General features: G+C 37.4%; 1 non-coding gene across 1 annotated transcript; it reads left to right on the forward strand.

Annotated features, from left to right (window-relative positions):
- Nucleotides 1–4,652: 4,652 nt before the first annotated feature.
- LOC122086746 lies at nt 4,653–4,759 on the forward strand. Its single transcript, XR_006142529.1, has one exon. It is a non-coding gene; the product is annotated as a small nucleolar RNA R71 (small nucleolar RNA).
- The last annotated feature ends 2,092 nt before the right edge of the window (nt 4,760–6,851 follow it).

The raw sequence follows: 6,851 nt of genomic DNA on the forward strand, positions 1-6,851 counted from the left end.
TTGAGCAGAATGTGCTTATCATGGAAAGCTTTAGTCTTTTCCTTGTAAATCCTAGAACTTTCATAGGCATCATTCCTAAGTTCCTTCAACTTAGATAGTTGGAGCCTACGATGAATTCCCGCATCAGACAAATCAAAGTTGAGCTTCTGGATGGCCCAAAAGGCCTTATGCTCCAACTCAACTGATAAGTGATAAGCTTTCCCATACACCAAACGGTAGGGAGATTAGCCAAGGCTAGTCTTGAATGTAGTCCGATGGGCCCACAAGGCATCAATGAGCCTAAGGGACCAATCCTTACGATTGGGATTAATAGTTTTCTCCAAGATTTATTTGATCTGCCTATTAGACACCTGCACTTGGCTAATAGTTTGGGGGTGATAAGGGGTAGATAACTTATGGGTGATACCATACTTTTTCATTAGGGCCTCAAAAGGCTGATTACAAAAATGAGTACCCCTATCACTAATTATTGCACATGGTGCACCAAAGTAGGAAAAAATATTCTCTTTTAGAAACTGGACCACCACTTTGTGATCATTAGATTTATAAGGTATGGCCTCTATCCATTTAGAAACATAATCAACGACCAAAAGTATGTATAGATTCCCAAAGGAATTAGGGAATGGTCCCATAAAATCGATGTCCCATACATCAAAGATCTCAACTACCAAAATAGGGTTGAGGGGCATCATGTTCCTCTTATTGATAGGGCCAAAAGGCTGGCAGGCGGGACAAGCCTTGCAAAAATCAAAAACATCTCTAAAAAGAATGGACCAATAAAATACGTATTAGAGAACCTTTGCGGCAGTCTTCTTAGGTCCAAAATGTCCACCATATACATGATCATAGCAAAAAGAGAGAATAGAATGTTGCTCATGATCAAGAACACATCGTCAGATAATCTGATCTGGATATATCTTAAACAAATAAGGATCATCTCAGAAAAAGTGCTTAAATTGGGAATGAAATCTATACTTATCTTGGGTGGACCATTGATTCGAAGTCACACCTGAAACTAAGAAGTTGACAATGTTAGCAAACCATGGTTCACTGGACATTGTAAATAATTGTTCATCTAGAAAGTTCTCGTTGACTGGAGAATCGACAGTTAAGGAATTGGGAAGCCAGGATAAATGGTCTGTAACTAGGTTTTCAACTCTTTTCTTATCACTAATTTCTAAATCAAACTCTTGCAAAAGTAAAACCCACCTAATGAGATCGGCTTTGGCATCCTTCTTCTGAACTAGGTATCTAAGAGTAGAATGATCAGTATACACCACCACATGTGAACCAACTAAGTAAGACCGAAACTTTTCTAATGCAAACACAACAGCTAAATATTCTTTTTTAATGGTTGTATAATTGAGTTGTGCATCATTTAAGGTCCTACTAGCATAGTAAATGACAGTGGGCAACTTATTAATCCTTTGACCCAAAACCGCTCCTATGGTAAAATCCGAAGCATCACACATCAGTTCAAAAGGTTCACTCCAAACAAGTGATTGAACAGTGGGTGCATTGGTCAACTCCTTCTTAAGTTGTTTGAAAGATTCTAGGCACTCTTTAGAAAACTCAAAAGTTTGATCTTTGACAAGTAATAAAGTGAGGGGTTAGGCTAACTGACTAAAGTTCTTAATAAACCTTTTGTAGAAGCCTGCATGCCTTAGAAAAGACCGGACGTCCTTAACAGATTGAGGAGGTGGTAAATTATCAATTAAATCCACTTTAGCTCTATCTACTCTAATTCCCTCATTGGATATTACATGGCCTAAAACAATACCAAATTTAACCATGAAATGACATTTCTCCCAATTCAAAACCAAATTCTTAGATATGCGCCTTTTCAAAACTAGAGAAAAATGATGAAGACATTCAGAATAGGAATTCCCATGAATTGAAAAGTCATCCATAAATACTTCTAAGAATTTTTTGACCATGTTAGAAAAGATGCTCATTATGCATCGTTGGAACGTAGCAGGGGTATTGCAAAGCCCAAAGGGTATACGCCTGTAAGCAAATGTTCCATATGGGCATGTAAAAGTGGTCTTATGTTTATCCTCTAAAGCAATTGGGATCTAGTTATAACAGAAATATCCATCAAGATAACAATAGTATTCATGTCCAGCTAACCTCTCTAAAATCTAGTCAATGAATGGCAATGAGAAGTGGTCCTTCCAGGTTGCCACATTAAGTTTCTCGTGGTCTATGCACAATCTCCACCCAGATTGGACACAGGTTGGAATTAGTTCATTATTGGCATTGGGAACTATAGTCACCCAGACTTCTTAGGCACTACGTGAACTGGACGTACCCATTGCCTATCAGAAATAAGATAAATTATTCCATGATCCAAGCACTTTAGGATCTCTTTCTTAATAGCTTCCATCATCACAGGGTTAGCTCTTCTTTGGGGTTCCGTGGATGGTTTGAAATCCTCTATAAGATGTTTATAATGTTGCTCAATAGAAGGGCTTATACCCTTGACATCAGCCTTGATCCAACCTAGGGCTTCCTTAATATCTTTTAACACTTTAAGTAACTCCTCTTCCTGGCTAGAAGTCAAATTTGAAGAAATTATTATAGGAAGAGTCTGGTCAGGCCCTAGGAAAGCATACCTCAAATTAGATGGCAACTCCTTAAGATCTAGCTTAGGGGGCTCAACTATGGAAGGTTTGGGAATGGAATTGGAAAGGGGTCCTAAGGGCTCCACAGGTTTGTGAAGACTCAAGACTTCAGAAAAGAAATTTTCACTATCATCATCCAACTCATCCATACACTCTTGGAATTCTGAATCAAAATTAATATCCAAGTTGGTAACTAAATCATCAGAAAAATCCAAAAAATCCTCAAGCATATTTATCTCTTCTTCCATATGTGATTGCTTGCCTATCCTAAACATGTTAAACTCAATAGTTTGTTTACCAGAAGATAATCTTAGGAAACCATTCTGACAGTTGATTAATGCATTACTGGTAGCCAAGAATGGTCTTCCTAGAATTATTGGGATCTCATCTTTGGTTGAGAAGGGCTTGGTATCTAACACAATAAAATCAACAAGGAAAATAAATTCCCCCACCTTTAGTAAGACATCCTCAACCATGCCTTTAGGAATCTTAACAGACCTATCTGCCAACTGAAGAGTAGTTCCAGTGGCTTTCAATTCTCCCAATCCAAGTTGCTTGTACACATGGTAAGGTAAAATATTCACACTTGCGCTAAGGTCAAGTAAGGCATGCTCAATGTAGGTGTTGCCTATGATACAAGATATGGTAGGGCTCCTTGGATCCTTATACTTGGCTACTATAGGCTGAGTAATTATAGAACTAATGTTACCTACCAAGAACGCATTTTTGGGCACACTAGTGATACGTTTGTGAGTATACAAATCTTTTAGTACCTTTGCATAGGCGGGGATCTGGGATATGGAATCCAAAAGAGGGATATTACTTCTATGTTTTTTAAGACTTCTAAAATTTTATCCATGGAAGCAGTCTTCTTTTTGTGTACTAAGCGATTAGGAAATGGGATAGGATGAACATAAGGCTATTAGGCATTTGCCCTTTTTCAGAAAAATCATTTTTTATTTCCTCAACCAAATCATCTTTAGTTTCAGAAGAATTTTTAGGTTCATCAGACGAACCTGGAATAAGAAGCACACTTGTGTCCTCAACTGAAGGATAGTTAACTGGAGTAATAGATGGAGAAGATTTAGGAACGCTCTATTGGTACTCTCTACCACTCCTAAGGGCATAAACAACATTACATTGGTTAGAGGGCCCTTGTTGGGTCTAACTTTGTACTATATTCAATGGTGCATTAGTTGGTGTTTGTGAACTAACAGGCTAATGATGCCTAGGGTTAGGCTCTGGTTGACTGGGTAAAGTTCCTTTCTCCCTCTCACGCATAATTGAGACAACTTAGGTGAGTTCTCTCGTAAGATTTTGATGGCTTGTCATGAGGAGGGCCATATTTTTTTCCATGTCACTTATTCTACTTGCCTCTCCAGTGTTGGTAAACCCAGGGGGTTGCTGATAAGATGATAGGAGAGGGGCCCTAGGAAAACTAGCTTGAGGTCCTACATTTGACCTAAGAAAAGTATTTTGGAAAAAAGATTGTTGTGCAAAGGAAGGCCTTTGGAGTCCAGGTTGACCTTGATTATGAAAATTAGAAGGACCTGCTTAGTTGCCCTGATTCCAAGAGAAATTTGGGTGATTTCTCCATCCTGGATTATAGGTGTTACTATATGGATTATTCTAGTATAAGGCATTAACACTATCATTAGAAGTACCCCCAGAGGTGTTGGGGCATTCTTCTATGATATGTCCAGGGGACTGGCACCAAGCACAAATCTTAACCAAATTGACTGATGATGACTCTCTAGGAACAATAGCCTAAATTCTCTTGATTAGGCTATCCAAATGGGCTTCCTTGGCTACTATCCCATCCACAAAATATCATTTTCCTCCTATAGTTTTTCACTCTCTTGGGTTAATTTCCACTCACGGGTTTTTTCAACTAAGTCAAGTAAGAATTCCCATGCCTTTCCTTCATCTGTAAAGGATGTGAATCTCTCAGGGCATATAGACTCTATCACTTGTTTAGTTGGGTAATCAATACCCTCATAAATTATTTGATATAAATACCATAAGTCTAGGCCATGGTGAGGGCATTCTTGGAGTAGACCTTTGAATCTCTCCATAAGTTTGGAAAAGGACTAACTAGGCTTTTGCCTAAACTGAAGGATATCACTTCTAAGCTTATTGGTCTTGTGGGTTGGGAAAAACTTCTTAAGGAAGACAACTGTGAACTGTTCCCATGAGGTTATGAAATTTGTGGGTAACCCATACAACCACTTCTTAGCTTGGTATTTTAATGCAAAAATGATAAACCTAAGCTTACTAGTATCATTAGAAAGTTGTTGGATCTTAATTAGAACACATACCTCTTCAAATTCCCTTGGAAATAGGTATGCATCCTCAGAGGTCAACCCATGGAAGTGGGGCAACATAGTGATGTATTGAGATTTGAGTTCAAAATTATTCCCCTAGGCTTGTGGTAGAACTATGTAGGAAGGTTGGGCTATTCTAGCAGGGTAGAACCCATCTTTCAGAGATTTAGGTGAAGGGTTTTGTTGTTGGTCTCCCATATTGAAAGGTTTGAAAGAGAGCAAACATATTGGGTCACTACTTGTTGGATCTCTTCTTTCTAACCGATTCTTAGTATTACGTACCCACCTAACACTCATGCAACAGAAAACTACCCACAACTAGAGTAAGAAAAGCACAAAATAATGGATAGCAAAAATATTTTTTATGCTTTTTTTTATTTTTTTGATTTTTTTTCTTTTGGCTTTTTGGGAGCTTACCTGCAAGGATCCGGGGTTGCTCAGGTCAATTCCTGAGGTACTGCTACAGGGCGAAACCTGTCTTTATCATAATGTGAGGCATGGCGACCTCCACCGAAACAACTATTATTGCAAGTTGTTTTCTCAGAAACTCAATAAAAGAAAAGGAAAAACAAAATAAAGCAAACAAAGCACTCCGATTAACCAAAAGAAAGCGAAAAATAACATGGAACTGTCTCCCTAGCAACGGCGCCAAAAACTTGTTTGAGATTTCAAATGTAACCACAAGCGTACGGATCAGTGTAGCTATGGGTCGAACACAGGGAGAGCAACCACTTTATTTTTTTACTTCTTTTAATAATGCAAAAGTGAATCGATTAATGGTTGTGATCTAATTCTAATTACCATCCTAAACATATGTATCTAAAATAACGTCCCAACCATTCGTCATCTCAGAATTTAAAGACGCAAGCCACGCAATTAAAATTAAATAAATAAATAACTGAAAATAAATAACCCACGCAACAATAAAAGAAAAAAAATTCTGAAATAAAAATAAAGTAAAAAAAAGGGGATAAAGCTAGAGAGAGACTCATAAGTAGGTTTCTCTACATAGCCCGAGGGATGCATCATAATATGAGCTTCCCTACTTGACTAGAGAGTCACTCTTTCAAGGGTTACTCTACTTGGCTTTAATGAAAGGGAGACAATTAAAATAAATCAATATATTGATGGTTCTATGGCTAGGAGGGGCAAAGCCAACACATACACTAGCCATGAACCTTGGGGGAAAGGGATAGAAATAATGTAACGACTGAAATTAAAATCCTAAATTAAGAAAGAAAGGATAGTCAGAAGAGGGAATGAGAGGGGGGAGAGAAGACTATTGAGGGAGCCTACTTACTTGAACTTCAACCCTTGAACTGAAAACTTGATCTATTTGAGATACTACGAATACTAAAAACCAGATCTGGAATAAACCAAATCTGAAATTTCTAGTACTAGAGAAAACAAATCTAAAGAAAAAAAAAATGGAACTTGAAAGACATGCTTCATAGCTTGTTCTTGTCACTTAGAAGTAAGCCTAGAACTAAACTTGAAAATTACAACTTCATTTGTTTATACAATAAAAATAAAAAAAATTGAATAAAAAACAAAAGTGCTTGCATTAATTGAATAAAAAGAACTTACAAAAGTGTTTAAAGCATAAACCTAGAACTAGAGCTAGAGAAAGAGATAGAGCAACTAAAAAAAAACCCTAGAAGAAGAATGAAGTGTCTCCCCTCCTCTTATATGAGTTGTATATATAGGGAATGGGGAGGTAGGGTAACAAATTTCTCTTTCCTAAAAGGGGAAAAAACACAATTGGTAGGTGAGATCTTTTGAGACCAAAAGTGTTAAGGTGGAGGAGAGAGAAGAGAGAAATAAACTTGGAGAAATTTCCTATAATTTTTTTGCTTATTTTCTTTCATTTTTTTATTTATTTTTCTCTTCTTTTTCTCCCTCT

Source organism: Macadamia integrifolia, chromosome 1 (assembly GCF_013358625.1).
Source record: "Macadamia integrifolia cultivar HAES 741 chromosome 1, SCU_Mint_v3, whole genome shotgun sequence".
NCBI classification, from domain to species: Eukaryota; Viridiplantae; Streptophyta; class Magnoliopsida; order Proteales; family Proteaceae; genus Macadamia; species Macadamia integrifolia.